We start from the raw sequence: 16,778 nt of genomic DNA, 5'->3' as shown, positions 1-16,778 counted from the left end.
ATCTAAAACCACCCTTATGTTTTCCCACTCTGTGCCCCATATAAACAGCAGGAGTTTAATTAATACTTTTTCTTCTCATCCACCATCTATCAAACTTACAACTTCTATTTCTAACTCCCTCAGATACACATTGAAGCATCAGGTAAGTTCTTCTGACTAAAAGAATGCTAAGTATCCCCCCTTCTGATTAAGAGTAGCTCACAATTTGTAGTCAAAATGGCATGCTATACAATGTGCTCCTCGTAGAGAATAACATGTGCTTCTTCTGACCACTGTGTATCTAGGCCTACTTGAACTGACCTAGTCGGTGAAAAAAATCAACTCCCTCTATTAAAGTTGCACTGAGTGCATCTTATTCTGATCTGAGGACCTCATAACCTCCATCCAAATAAGAGGGCATGGATGCCTGAGGTCCTGATGCCTAAGATTAGCCTGCAAAGTCATAAACCCAGGAGAATATATATATATATATATATTTAAGTATATATTTATATATTATTTATATATTATATATAATTATATATGTATATACACACAAAAATATATATATATATATATATATATATATATATATATATATATATATATATATGTTGTTCAGCAGAAATAAGAAATCATGCCATGTTCAAAAATAGGCAGCTGATTTATCAGGAGACCTAGCTGAGTACTGCCTCTTAGCTTGTTGGAGATTGATTACACTGCTCCCTGGCTTGCATGATATGAATGTTCTTGGTTCCCATGAAGACTGGATAAGGAAATGTTCAGGCCTTCTCTACTCTCCAACTTGACTCTTGATCTTCCCCTGACACAAGACTCTTTGAAATTTCTGCTTTCCCCTACGTGATATGAGACTTTTGCCTCTAAAGATTGGTATCCTTAATAGTTTTGTGATAGGTCAACATTCTCATTCTGTCCATGGGTCCTTCAAATTGTGTTTCTGACACAGAACCAGGAAAACAAACACGTCCCCAAATCTCTGAATTGGAGCTCAAATCATTCTCAATGTTCTCAAGGGGTCCTCAGGCATACTCTGTCTTAACCAGGAGGCTAAATACACTCCAGTCATTCTCAAGTAGGCATCAGACCTACAGCTTAAGAACTACTGATCTTCCAAATTTCTGTATGGATTAAGGGGGCTTTTGACCTGTCCATTGTGAACCAGGGATACTCAGATCTTCCCCAATAGCCTAAGTGACCTTCATCTTAACTGTATAGGACCAATGTGCTTCACAACTTTCACCAGTAACTCAAGGGTGGTTCAGATGTACCCTCTCAACATCAAATGTGTCACAAATTCCCCAGTGTTCAAGGGAACATACAATTCCTTTGAGAACCTGAAACCTCAGACATTCATTAATTGCTCAAATTGCTCAAATTGACCTCAGAGTTACCACCTCAGAACTAAGGTGTCCCATAAGTCCTCAATGATTTGAAGAGGTCCTAAGACTTATGGCATAATAAGCATAGGCCTCCTGACCTTGACAAGAAGGCCACAGATACAGCCCTTTTATGATCAGCATACAATAGAACTGATGAAGTCACAATGGGGCCTCAGATGGACCCTTCTAGAACAAGGACAATTTAGGTCTCCAGCTAATAACTCCATCAAGTCATGCCCGCACAGAAGTAAACTAACCCATGACGACAAGGAGGCTGATACTCAGTTGGAATATCTTCTGAAGAGGGCCTTAGCCTTAATTCCTCCTGACATTAGGTTATGCCAATGGTGTGAGCTGAACTTGAATAAAAGAATTTTATTCTTCCTCTGTCTGCACTGGAGGTGTCTGAGACATGGCCCTCTATTGAATCAAGCAATAGAACTGACTTAGTCACTGAGGAGTGTATCTCAGACATTCAGGCTCACCTGTGGAGTGACCTACAAGGATCCTTGTGACCAAGAATGCACTGGAGCTTCTCTCTTTGTTCAGGGCTGACAGGTTTACCACTCAACTAAGAGAAGAAAGAAATTCTCCCACAGATTTTATTGGTTAGGGAACACACCTTTGACCACCAAGAAAACCTCAGAGAACCCTAGATTCAAGTCCCATGGCTACTGAATCAAAACATCAGCCTGGATCCAAGGCCATCTATCTTTAATCTGCTCACCAGAAAGGTAACTGTCCTCCACACCCACACCTGTGTGGCTTATTTTAAGTTTAAATAGGGAACACCCCCAGGAACTTTGGCCCAACTTGTCAGAAGAATCCTCAGCTTGCTGTCAAGTCCACAACAGAGTCCTCAGAGCTTAGAATTTTCTAGAGTTCGATAAAGATGTGGAGGCTTGGATTTCCTGGACCAACCTCCTCTACAGAAGGTAAACAGGGATACTCCTTTAGTGTCCAACAGTGTTGAGGGCCTTTCTCCTTCTCAAAATGTTGGTATTTTTCATCCTCTGATGATTGAGACCTTAAAAGTTAACCCTTTGACCCAAAAGGCTCTCATAACAATCCCTACTGCTCAGGGGCCTGTGGGATATGTTACCTCTGACCAAGGAGCATTGCTTCCTTTGGTCAATGTTCACAGAAATCAAGAGGAGGAAGCAAATCCTGGAACCTTATGCTACTTCCTTGAGTAAAGTCACATGACCTGTTGTGAAATCATCTGTCTATCTTAGTTCTGGTTGGTTGAATATAATTCTTAGGAGGCAATCATGCTGAGATGTGATCACATACACAGAGTGATCATGAATCCTGGGAACTGTATTTGGTCTCCTGCTGCTTCGACTAAAGATATGGATATTCTAGACTGAAGAACAGTTTGAAGGGGAAACAATGCTAAGACCTCATGAGCTAAGGTAAGCAATTTAATTTTTCCATAAAATATTATGGAGTTTTTTATACTCGGATCATCTCTCCCATTACAAGGCTATCCTTGACAATATAGGTCAAAGATTCTTCATTGCATCATTAATGAACCTACAAAACTGAGCTGAAAGGGAAATCTGGGTAACAATAGGAAAACTATCTGAGGCTCAGTCTATAACATCAGGAAGCTGTGAACTATTGTTTCCCAAATTTCTCCTTCAGCTCAAGAAAAACTGTAGGTTTAGTAATGATGCAATGAGGAATGTTTGACATGCATATTTTGTGAATGAAGAAATATACGTTCTATCTTCTTGGAATAAGGGAGATGTAGACACCCTTCAATTTGAAAGGGACTTAATATAAATTCTTCTGATTACAGAGCTTACAGAGAAGCCACCTACATGAAAACTCACAGAGTTGTTCAGGAAGTTGTCTGGGATTCCTCAACTTAAATGAATGTTTAAGCCTCCTTTAGACAAACTGGAATGATCTGAGGCTCCTTTTGCTTCAGTGGGAAAATATGATGCCCCTTAATCAAAGGTAGAAGGAATGAGTACCCCAGGGAAGAAAGGAGGTCCTGATATCCTTGAGATAGGAGCAATGATCAAAGTATAAAATTCCCATAATATTTTGAGCAAGCATCCCTGACAATGGTTTCCTCAGAGAATCCAATTCTAGTCATAGAATTCTCAGTTCGATTTCTCTAGGAGGTCTTAATGTTTCCCTTCTGATCTGGATGACAAGTCATCCCCAAATGACTGAAGGGATGGCAGACCATTGTGAATGGATATCCTGGGACATAAAATGATATCTTTGAACCTGACAGTAAAAATCTGAGCCCTGATCTAACTTCTAACTTTAAGATTGCCACTTGAAATGGAGCAGGTCCAACTTTGTTGCTCCCGCCTATGCTGCTGTTGAACAGCTTGTGGAGAACTTAGAGACAGAGATTTCCAACCAATTTGTAAGAACAAGGTACCCTAGTCCACTCTGATTTGAGGTCCAATAGTCCAAGTTTAGAATCAAAGCCTAGAACCTGTGCCATCTGGTGCCAGGCAAGTTTACAGAAACATACTGACTCCCAACATTTCTGCCTAGATCTGGACAGCTGAACAAACTAGAAGTAACCTAGCCAGCAACAGTCATCCAAACCCTTGGGAAAAAGAAATGAGTTTCTGCCTGCTCTCTCCCAGAATGAACACAAGCTATACAGATACAAAACTCTGAATTGGAAACTTATAATCACTGCCAGAAAATTTCTCCACTGTATAAGGTATGTGGGGGCCTTTACATTTGATAGAAGTGTATATGGCACCTTCACTCTGCCTGAAGGAAATTCTGTCCCTCTTTTTCAATAGGGCCTCAGGGTTAATATTAACTTACTCCTTCTCACTACATTGAACAAAATGGCAGAACTCTCCTAGGACTAACATTGCCTTAGTCCCCATTTTCCAATTCGGCCCTTAAACACCTATTATGCCTTACATGGTCTTTACATATTCCTATTCCTACCAAGTTGCTTTGAGTCTTTTCTCCTTAAAGGGCTGTCAGATCAAGGGAGATTTATACCACTCATTCTACATAAAAGAGCTTCTAACATTCCCTATCTGTCTTTCCAGTAGGATTGTGGGCCTATTGTTGACCTCCACCAGCCAAATGGATTTTGGACCTTCAATATCTGCAAAGGGGGCCCTGGGAAATCAAAATCTATTGAAAGGGGCTCTCAAAACTAGCCCCTGTGTAAAATGGGTGTTTCAAACCTTCATCCTCTACACCAAGGGACATCATGTCCACTGGTGCAACTAAAGAACCACCAGACAATGCCTCACAAACACCCCTATTAACTAAGTTTTCTTTAAAGCTAACTGCTCTGTCCAAGATGTCCTTACAACACATTTGCAACCAATGGTACCTCACATTTCTCTGCTTTTAGATCCCAGGATAGAAGATAGAAAGATGAAATCAGCTTTCATACCCTGTGCCTCAAATTTGGTCATGAAAAATGCAGAACTGACCTTAAGAGTCACATGTAATTAAAATGGTATAAAAACAAGAAGAAGGAGGGGGAATGGGCTAGGGGGTGCTAGGGAGGGGAAATGGGGAGAGAGGATGAAATCTGTATAGTAAATAAAATATCCAACAAAATATTTTAAATTAAAAATGCTTGATGCCTATCATGTATTGGCAGATGTGTGCAGTTTGAACACAGTCTTGGGAAAACATCAATGCTTGTTGGAAGAGTGTGGTTATCATTGCCCAGACTATCAAAGATTTCACATAGGGTATGCATCTGGGGTGAGGCAGTCAGAAAATTCCCCCAGTGCCCAGTGTAGTCGAGAACCTTCCCCTGCTGACCATGGGTGAACTGGATATTTCTGTTCTACAAAATATGACTGGGGACCTCTACCTTATGAAACAAGACATTCAGGATTTCTCATTTGCTGAAGGTGGTCTTAGAACTTTTCATTCTGAGAATAGGTTCTCAGAACTCCTCTGTTGCACAGTTAATTCACACACTCCTTATTTGTTGTTGTTGGGTTTTTTTTTTTTTTTTGCCTGAGAGAAAGTGGCCTCTGTGCTTCCCTTCACCAACAATGTGGCCTTGGATCTTGTCCACTTCTGCAAGGGGGGATGTGAGCCACTGTCTTTGACCAAAGGAAGCTCCCAAATTCCTTTCGATCAAAGGTGACATTAGATATGCTTTTTTGAATAATAGTGTACCGTGCCTTGTATCTTCAAGCATTCTCATATGTCCTTGAACTACCTCCAATATATACACTATAATAAGAGAGATTCAAGCCTTTTACCTTTTACCATGGTGGCTAAGGAAATATATTGTTTCACTCTAGTTTGAGGTCCCAGGTCTATGTGGAAAATTATTGACTGGATCCTATGTTGTGCTCCATAGCCCAATCTCATTGCTGCTGTCCATACATGGACATGTGAAGTCTAACTGAAGGAGGCAACCTAGCCAGGGACAGGCATCCAGGCTGTTTGAAAAAGGCTTGTCTTGTTGCCTGAACTCCCCCAGACCAAACACAAGATACGAAAACCCTACCAACTAAAGAAGAGTTAGAAGCTGAAGAGCAGTGCTGGGACCTTCCTTTACTGAATAAGGTAACAGGGGCATTCATGTCTAACAGGATGCTGGATGGTACTTACCCCTTCTCCTAGGGCTTTCTAACCCATCCATACCTTTGCACAACCATGTCTCAAAGTTTTCTCTTTCTCATAAAGGCCCGAGCACTTTCTCTCTTCCCAAGATACCTCAGTCCTTTTACTTTGCTGAAGAGAATGTCAGACCTCCCTCCTATGACTAAACCTACTGCAGACCTTCCTCATTTGTTCAAGGTGGTCTAAAGTACTCACTTAGAGGAAACACCCTCAAACTTTCTGTTTCTTTGAAAGCAGGCCTAAGTCATATGTCTTCTGGCTAAAGAGGCCCCAGGTCAAGTAAGCCTTATGCCATCCCTTCTGTAGAAGCCAGAATCAAATCCACTCACATGCAGTCCAGTGTAGTGTAAAAAGAGGCTATGGTTTACAATTTCAACCACAAGGACTATAGACATCCAGTTCCTGGCCAAGGGTGTATGTCTCATGAAACAATGATGACAGAGACCACAGGTTTGTCTCCTGTGGCCCAGTGGGTCTCATGCATTCCATCTGTAGTAATGGGAACTTCAGATGTAGCCTCTAGCTATGGGATACCCTAGTTCATAGCTTCATTCCAAGGGCACTTTACACTTGACTTTTAACTCGTCTTATGTTAGTGCCAATCTCTCTGACCAAATTGCCAGGCAAACACAATTGCAACCTCAGAGTGGGACCCCACAAGTTTCTGGGTGTAGGAAAGAGGGCAGGAAATGAAAAGCATAAACTAACAAATATGCAGTCTATAGTTAGTTGTCAGAAATGCAATCTTCCTGTCTCTCATTTAGGGATATACACAGACCAATACCACTTCGAGTGAGCATCAGATTTCAGACCACTTCTCATCCTGAAGAAAGAGCTTGCTGATTGTTTCTTGTACTCTTCCCAACAGGATGTACAATATACAGATAATGAAAGCTTGGAAGACTCTTTGGATGCAAATGATGCAGTACCATACTGTTCTCCCACTACCCAAGGTAAGCTAGATTTCTCCCTTCTGCAAAGTGAGAGGATTAGAGCTTGCTATTTGGTTAAACATGGCCAGGCACTTTATTTCTAAGCAAAGCAATTCTGGATGACTCCAGATGTTCCATTTATGAGTACAGGCTACTGAAACTGCATCTATTTTCCTGGCAGCTCATACCATCTCTTTTGGATGAAGGGTCATCAGCACTTAACTTGGAATAGGTGGCCTTCAGGCCTTTCTGCTCTTACAAATACTACCCTAAACCTTCCCCTTCTGAACAAAGGTCAGTAATAAAAATGACTGGAGTTCACTACTGGGATCTCAGAATTTTCATTTTGCCCAAAGGGCCCGAGATCAAAGGGTCCTCAAATTATGCCCCACCTATATATGGGCCTCAAACATAACCCTCTGATGAAGAACTTGAGATCATTTTCCTCTAACCATGGACACTAAGAAAATACCTGTGTGACCACAGGGGCAACATTTAATTCTGCCCTGTGTTAACAGAGCCTGACACTTCAGTCTTCTGTTTTTCATACCATCCTTCATGCACTTACCCATGTAGCTGATGGCAAATTTCAGGAGGTCTTAGAGACTAACAAACATGACTCATGAATAATGCTTAAATTGCTGCCTATCACAGTGTAACTGGGGTTGCAAATCTTCTAAACTGTGAAGCAGTGCTACCTCCCCTGCTCAAGGTAGGCTAGGACATTTTTTTTATCCTTAAAGAGCTTTGGGACTTTAAGCAGACTCTAAGTGTGCTTTAATCTTCTACTTCTGAACATCATTTATTTAGATAACCAACTTCTGTTCATTATAAATCAAATGCACCCTCTGTATATAAGAGGGTCCAATATCTATCTTACAAGATGGACAGGGCATGGGATAATCTCTCCCTGCACAAAGCCTCAAACTCCATTTCGAGGCAAAAAGGACCTCAATAATTACACTCTGTGATCAAGAAGGATTTCAAATTCATTTCTGATGACAGAGGGCACACAAATTCCACTTAACTGTATCTCACATCTAACACCTCTCATCTGGAAGGGACATCAGAATAACTACTTTTGTCCCAGTAGTCCTCAAATGCATATACTCTGTCCAAGAGGTCTGTAAATGTCACCCTTTCATAGTGGGTCTTTGATGCCTTTATCTCTGCCTATAATGAGGAGCCTCAGACACTCCATGTCTACTCATAAAGATTTCCTCTTATCCTTCTGTCTAGGGGGCAACAACACTTTCTCCTAATGCCCACATTTCCGGAAATCCTTTATCCCAATGTGGACTCCTGCCGACCCTCTCTTGAAAGGTGTCAATTGATCTTGTTCTACTGACATGGTGTGCCTGCTATATCCCAACTGTCTAGGATATCTTCCGAACTTATTCCTACTACATATATTCTGAGACATTCCTCCACTGGAGAAAGAGGCCTTGGACTTATTTCCTCTGACCAAAAGATTCATAGCCTAAAGATAACCATTCATCCTGTTGGAATAATGAAACAACTGCAGCCTGGACTTTGATACAGCACAGAAAATATAGGGGCACTCTAAATACTGAAAGATATTTGGAAAGTAAGCAAGCAATCCTGAAATTTCCTCTGCTCCACAAGGTATTTACATGTTCTCCAATGAGAAATGGCCTTTATTATTTTATTGAAAATAGAAAAATATTTTACCTCTGTGACAAATAGGTATAGAATTTCACTTTTCACAGAGTTTCTCAGAAATCCCTCTTATGACCAGGGTGCTGTGTCACTCTTATTCCCATGAAGTCTGGCACATTACCTTGTAGAGGAAGGGCACAACAGTGCTACTTCCATGCAAAGTGGCCCAAGCTCCTCCACCATTCTAAACAGGAAGATTTATACATTCATAAGAGGGAGTGCTCCAGACCTGGCCTGTGTGATTGAGGAAACCAACCAGAATCACCATCTTCCCAGTGCATCTTTTACAAACAACTTCTAATTTCAGTGGTCTGGAAAGAATTTTTCTGACCTAAGAGATCTCAGAGCACTGTGAACTGAGGTCCCAAATAGAAGGGAATCAAGGCAAGAGAAAATCAGACTACTTTCTTTGTTTTGGTCTCACAGACACAGATAGTCTGTCCTCCATGCAGAGGAATGTATAGATGGACATATATTTGAGGAAGACACTGAACCTGAGGCTACTGCATTGCAGCCTCTTAAAAGACTTCTAAGACATCTGACATGCCTAGCAAGGACTTTCACATAATATGTATTCTAGATTGTGATTTCAGGTTTGGAGCTAATAAAGGAGCGTTCTATAATTCTCAAGGTATCAATAAACCTTCAACTTCTGCTCAGTAGTATTCCAGACATAAAGAATAATAGAGGCTGAGCCTCTTCCAAATAATCTTGGAGGACTCCAATCTCATCTTTCTAATTTTGAGCATTTGGATCTATCACATGTCCCCAGAGGGGCAGAAACAATTCCTCTTCTGCACACAGGGAGATTGGATATGTCTCCCATTACCCAAAGTACTCTGAGTGCCCTCTTTTACTGACTTGGCTTCTAGACGATTTCCATTCCCTAATTACACCTGAAATATTCCTCTTCTCACCAAAGGATCCCATGCTGCCTGTTCTAATAGAGAATTACAGTCCACCAGTACCCAAAGGATTCTCAGAACTTCAAAGTATTCTCCAGTAGGAGTGTACTCACTAAGTACTTAATTGGGCCTCAGATCCTTCCAAACTCCTGCCTCTGATTTTCCAGTGGGTCTCAGATTTCATTTTTCCCAGGCCATCTTCAAATATGCCTTTCTAACCAAGGAGGACATCACATTGTCCTTCTCTGGTGCAGGGTCCTCAGACATTCCCCACCCTATCTTTAGGACCTATATTATCTCCATCCACCCAAAGGGACCTCCAGACCTCCCAGACTGTAAGTTGCAGAGCCCAAGCTTGGCAAGTGCATCCCAGAACAGAAGCTCACTGCCTCAAGGCAGAAAACAAAATGATGTGTTCCCCACATTTCATACCTAGACCTAACAGCTGAACATATGCTTAAGAAGGAAAACCAGTGTGGGACTGTCACCCAGGTTTTTTGATAAATGCTCAGACTGCTGCATGACCTAGCACCACATTCACTATAATGAACAGATGTCTCTGAGGAAGAGTATTGGAATTTCAAACTCTACCCAACCAAACATGCTAGTTTACCTCTATAAAAAGATCACAGATTTCCACTCTCTTCCCAAGAAGCCCTCAAGTCTTTCACCTCTGATCCTAGGGATCTTGTATTTTCTCCATGGCTTTTGGGGTTTCATTTCTTTCCCATACCCCTGGACAACATTCAGACTACTCACCTCTGACCCACTGATCCCTGGTCATACATCCCTGACTAGTCTTGAGGGCATTCAGTGTCTGCATATGAGGCCATCAATAATGCCCACATTGTCTCACACATACTCTTTCTGACTAATGGAATCTTCAAACTCCACCTCTGGCCAAGGAAACTTCACACAATCCTTTCTCATTAGCTGGGGTCTCTGTAGTGATATCTTTATCCTCCGTGCAAACTCTGGTTTTACCTTCTGACCAAGCAGCTTTCCCACTTTGCTCAAAATATGTAACACTTACACAATGTGGACAAAGAGGCCTTGATCATTCTCCTACTTATCGATATAACATTTCTTCCCTCAGGTATGAGATCTCCAGAGATGCAGAAAAAGGCTGAAATACCAGTCATCATCTTCAGAGCTTTCATCATCAGTGGAGTGGTCCCAACCTTACTGCTCAGACATAGATGGTTGAACACAAACCTGCTGTTGCATGCCACCTTTACTGAAATCAGTATATCATCCCTTCAGCAATTTCTGTCCCATTATATTGTGATTACAATTTTTCTATAGAAATTAAATGATTTTAAAACACATATGTGAAATGTTTACTAATTTCAACCTGCTTTATGCCTGGTTTTGTTATTTGATGTGCTAATTTGGGGACTTAATTCAAGTGGTCTGTATAGATAACTAAAGACCAGTTAAGTTACTCTTCAATCTCAGGCTACTATTCCATGTGTGGAATGTTTGAAAGAAAAGATACATGTAACATTTTTCACACTTCTGCACCTTCTTCTAAGTGTATCTGTGGATGATTGAATGAGGACTGAATGAAGGTGTTTCTTTTATACGCATACCAAGAACATACTCATGGTTAATGTAAGTTGACAATGTGATGCAAAGAATAGTTGTCACCAACTCATTTCTTTATGATGTATAATGAAAAATACATTTTGTATACACATTTAATTCTGTAAATGGATGCATGATCAAAAGATCTATGATGGTCTTGTAATCTTAACCTAATATACTTTAGATATTTTAATTTTCCCTTTCAAGGCATACATTTAGTGTGTGTAGAAAAATACTTCATGATATTAACATATATGATTCTATAACTTTTTATACATAAATATGAGGTTCGTTGTAGGAAGTTTATAAAACCAAGCATTTATTCTAGGATTTCAATTTAATCTGTTCCTTGACTCTATTTATATGTGGCCCTTGGGAATATATCCCAAAAAATTCCATTGCTAATACAGCAATAAAATACTTTGGATACTGACATAATCCTTGGAGTGTGTACTTATAAAATCACAAAATTTTATTTATATTCTTTCTGGGATATATTATTCTACAATCTAGAATGTCTTTTGCCTCATTTTTTAAACCAGTGTTTCCCTCGCTTTGCTGTACTTACAAGAGTTGCTAGAAATGACTGCTGCTTGAGGGGTTAAGTATTTTTGTTAGTGAAGATATAACCAGAACTCAAAATAAAACTTTCTGACTGAGTGATAGGTAAATTTAGTTGGGCTATATTCCAAGTTAATTTATCATCGAACCGTCCCCTTTGTTTTACTGGAAAAGAAAAAAAAAAAGTTTGCTTTTTACTGCTGGGTCACAATTTGTATAGCAAATAAATGTTGTAATCTTTATATCTCAATTTTAAGGTTTCCTTATTTGTATTATAGGAAATTGATGATTTTGAAAAAAAAACACATGTATTTTGGAGCAGAGGTTGTATGACAAAATATATTCAGCAGCACAAGTAATTTCTGTAGAAGTGTGTGTGGAAACAGGGATTTCAAGTAAAAAGCTGGGTCTGCAGAGAGTGATTGACTGACTGGAACTTTAGTGCTTTTGAGACAAGGGACATTTTTTTCACTGAGTATATATCAGTATGGCTCAGAATACCCATCTTTCTCACACTGTTACCCACTCATATTGCCATTCTATAGTTTGAAGCTCAGTTTGACCCAGTATTGGCCAGTGGAATTTGTTGTGTTCATCTGATGCCTCTGGAATATTTCCTGAGTCTGAACATTTCACTCTGTGCCTTTGTATAGTACAGGAAAGGCGGGGCACCTGGAAATGTAATGGTAAATGGACAAGGTCATGCTTCCACTTTGAGTATATATTCCCTGGCATTGCTGGGTGTGTCCAGGGTTATCAACTAGGAAGAAGAAAGTGATCCTGTATTCCTTCTACTGAAGTAGTCTGGCCAGACAAGCCACCATCATTCCATCCTCTGGGATTTAGCTGCATTCTCCTCCTGGTTTCCTCTACTCCATGTTTCTTTCCTGTGTGTTACCTTCCAGTGTGACAGAGAAAGGTTTGATCTCTGTATCCCAGAGGCATGAGCTCATTGTGAAGAATGCAGTGTGCTGTGGAGATTCCTGGCCTGAATGGATGTATAGAATGTGTGTTTGCTCTGGGCAGGCTTTTTCTCTTCTACCATCCTTACCTACTTAACAGGTTATCCATATCCTGTCTCATGATCATCAGCTGTCTTTGAGGTTAAGTGTGATTCCATGTACACAAACACTGTGCCAACTCAAAAAGAAGGAGGGACAAAGACTCTCTGGAGTAATTCTTTTACAGCAAGTGTTCAAGAACTCAAGGGTGGGTACTAGATTTGTGGTCCTCCCATGTGGTGTGTGCTGCATATCCAGCTCTCTCTAGTGTCATTCTTAATATTGTTCCATCACAATCTTCCCATGTACTGTTGAGTTCCTAATACACCCCTTTGTTCTCCACATGGGAAGCACTTCCAATCACTCGCTCAGGAAATCTTTGGGATCTTCATATGGAACACACACACACACACACACACACACACACACACACACACACTCACACACTTCCCACCCCCACACAGGCATGCATCAGTTAAACTGTAATTGCCTTGGCTACCTCAAAGGCAATTTCTAAAGGCACTCCTAAATCTACCTCTGCTACCCCATGTCCAATCAAGGAAGTGGCCAGTGGCCACTTATCAGAAATTTCACATGGCTCTTTGGCCTTATCTACTGAACCTCTTATATCAACCCATCTTTCTCTCCCATGTCCTGGTGGTTCCTTTCTTCTCCCTCCTGATTCCTAGCATTTGCAACTCTGTGGTCCTGACCCATCTCTCTTTACACAGTCATTGGCCACTGGCATCTTTATTGATCAATCAAAATCCCATTGGGAACAAAGACCTTTAAGTTTTGGACACACATTTCCCAGTTGAATCAAGCATTAGAACCAGTCCCAACAACCAATGTAATAGTAAAGTCTCCAATTCATATAACCTGTATCTTTAGAGAACAACATTACATCATACCACAACACCACATCTAATCACACCACACTATAGCACATCACCACACACCATAGCGCACCAGAATACACCACAACACATCACTGCAACACACTACATCACACCACATCACACTATAGAACACCACACTACACCACACTACACTACAGCATATACATTCTTGTGCCACCCGACACACAGATTGATATAAAGTGCAAATAAAATCTGTACATTTTAATGCATTTTCTTCAGTCTTTATGTTGTACTGTCTTCCAAGTGTTTCTCTTTTCCCTCTATAGACTTGGCTCTCTTTTAAGAACTTCCTTTTGTCCTGATGAAAAGTATGTGTCATGTTAACAAACCAGTTTTTCTTTGTATTTTATGTGTTAATCCCTTTAAAGTCCTAAAGAATAATTTATCTACACGTAGAAATTCAAGGTGGACAGCTGGTTTATTTCAACATCTGCTGTGCCAGATTCTCTGGAATATGTGACTTCTTGAAATAAATTGTGTGTGTGTGTGTGTGTGTGTGTGTGTGTGTGTGTGTGTGTGTGTGATTTCTAACAGAAACAGGGTACAACTTTCAATGGTTTCAAGATGTTTTCCTTTGTTTCTATTTTCTGGTGTCTTGATTTACTACAAAATTTTCGGGATATCTGTTTTTCTACTATGTGTTTTTTCACAAGTAGATTTACGTTCTCTTTTCATGTCACATATTTCATTGTGTTCTCTCTGTCCAACCTCCTCACATCTTGTCTACTACTGATTGTCAACTTTCTAGATTCATGACCTGCACACACACACACACACACACACACACACACACACACACACACACAGTCTCTCTCAAACACACACAAACATAGAAACACACACACAGACACACACACACACACACACACACACACCAGCAAGAGGGAGAAGGAATGGGAAGAGGAACTATGAGACAAGGACCGAGGGCAGACAATGTTTGGAATGTAAATAAACAAAAAAGTTAGAAATAAAATAAATTTTAAAAGATAGAAGAAAAAAATGACTGAACATAGACAGCAACATTGGAGAAAAAGGAACCTTCGAGGTTGGGTTGGATGTTAGTATCTGATTATGGTGAATGCAGGGACTGCACCCTCCATAAAACAGACTAGGAGGGCATTTGTGGTTATGATGTGGTTATGTGAAGGTCCTCTGCATATCACCTAGGCTATTGCACCATTTGTTAATCTCGGTTCTGAGATCTACTTTCTGTGGTGGCCAGATGCCATCCAACCAGATAGCTTTCATGTCATCAACGTACCTCTGCACCCTGGAAATCAGTGATTGAAACTGTCAAATAGCAGCTTATCCCAATGCAGAGCCTGCGTGCCCAGAAGTGAAGAAAAGGGGCTTCACAGGAGATCACATAATCTAAGGGGAAGGATGAAAACTGTTTCCTCAAGGGGCGGGATCTAGACAATTCTGTGTGATTGTCTCTGTAACGCTGTGTCTGATCTTCAAGGTACAACCTTCTTCTGTACCTTTCTAAATGTATGTTTTTGCTGAAGAAGTAGTTCAAACCTACATTTGAGCAGCCATGGGGCCCAGGACTCAGAGGGCTCCTGGTAGGCTCCCCTGAAGGGAGGGACAGAAGGCTAAATGTAGCCCCAGGTGGCCTCTCTGTACCCATCAACACAATGCCATCTTCAGAACCCCTGCTTCAAAATGGTGTGATGTTACTAACCCTGCAGAAAGACATTGTAATTACTTTGTCATGATAGTCAAGTTATTGTGGGTGTGCCATGTTTGAAAGAAGATAAAATTTGTTACTATTCATATTATTTTGTTTCATTGAATAGAGATTGTTTTGTCCTATAAGCAATAAGGTAAAAATCCCATAAAAGTAGTAAACAAGAAATCATGAATGATTCCGAAAGAAATGATGCAGATCCCTTGAAGCTAAAGGAAGGCAGCTTCCGGGACTGTGGCTTGATATAGGCTTTGATGAGTGGTATGCATGTGTGGGGCTGTAGCTCAGTGGTAGAGCACTTCCTTTGCATGCATAGGGTCCTGGGTTTGATTCCCGGTATCTCCATACTTCTACATTTTTCTTGTCAGGGACTTTTTTTTAACATAGGGTGTCACAGCCTGGACCATTTCCATGGAGACCTCCATAAACCGGAGACTATGATAAAAAAGCTCATCGATGACCATGACAGAAGTGTTCCTCTAGAACCCTGATGACATTTCCACGGAGACTTCCATAGCCTGGGGAGTACAGCGTGCTCAAGCCTCCAGGAATAGGTTTTGGTCACAGCTTGACCAAAGCTCTGCTTTCATGCTGGTGGCAGTTGCCTAGAGGATGTGCTTTCTTAGGTCATAGATAGATAACAAGGGTGAATGAGTTCTGCTTTAAGAAAAAGAAAGCGAGGGGTGGGTGGAGCATTCCTAGGTACTGAGCAGAGAGAGAAGCCTTATGGTTGTCATAGTAACCTGGGGTCTTTTGGAGACCTTCTTCAATGGAGACCTAGTTGATGCAGTGAGAGAAGCATTCTCTCTTACCAAGATTTTGGGTTCCCAGAGATGAAAACTTCAATGTCCCTGAGGGTGGGAAGACAGGTGCAGGGATCCCAGACCCGAGTTGGCTCACTTCCACCTTGGGATTTGTGGCTAGTGAGTCCCCTCCAGAAAGAGAGAGACATAGGGCAGTCTGCCTCTCAGAGGTTTCTGTACCATGATGCACAGGTGCCATTTCCGGGGAGGGGAAGTGAGGAGGGGGAGATAGGAGAGAACAGAGTGTGTACACTGTGGTCCCAGTATTCCCCTAGTGAAACCGGTATGAGAGGTGGGACATTAGGTGGAAAATTCTAAACAATAGTCTATGATGGTCCTGTATAGATGTCTCAGATGATTATTTACATATGCAGTTGGCTAGAATACTTTCTTTTCCTTTCTTTACTAATTTTTGGTGGTGTTGGGTTTTGTTTTTTGTTTTTGTTTGTTTGTTTGTTTTTTAAACTTCCAGGTTTGCTTTGTTTTGAGACAGTATTATGGTGTCCTAGCCTGGCTTAGAACTCTAAATGATCCTCCTACCTCAGCTTAGTGGTGATGGGGTTTTAATTGTGGAAAACCTATGGGCTTTGGATTAACCAGAAATTTTAAGTTGTCGATTTTTGAGGTACCCACTCTACCAAGTGACCCTGGTTCTCCTCAGAAGCCCCAGCCATGCTGCTGTCTGCATACCTGACTTGTTAGTGTTGCTAACAAATCCCTT

At 40.9% G+C, this 16,778-nt stretch overlaps 1 long non-coding RNA gene across 1 annotated transcript; it reads left to right on the top strand.

Moving 5' to 3' along the window:
- Positions 1-3,472: 3,472 nt before the first annotated feature.
- Positions 3,473-10,821, top strand: LOC143433846 (uncharacterized). Its single transcript, XR_013070190.1, has 5 exons — positions 3,473-4,077; positions 5,713-5,921; positions 6,847-6,931; positions 8,150-8,536; positions 10,592-10,821. It is a non-coding gene; the product is annotated as an uncharacterized LOC143433846 (long non-coding RNA).
- Positions 10,822-16,778: the final 5,957 nt, after the last annotated feature.

Source organism: Arvicanthis niloticus (genome assembly GCF_011762505.2).
Source record: "Arvicanthis niloticus isolate mArvNil1 chromosome Y unlocalized genomic scaffold, mArvNil1.pat.X SUPER_Y_unloc_8, whole genome shotgun sequence".
Taxonomy (NCBI): domain Eukaryota; kingdom Metazoa; phylum Chordata; class Mammalia; order Rodentia; family Muridae; genus Arvicanthis; species Arvicanthis niloticus.
The sequence above is the reverse complement of the archived record's forward strand: the minus strand, read 5'-3'. Positions and strand labels throughout refer to the sequence as shown.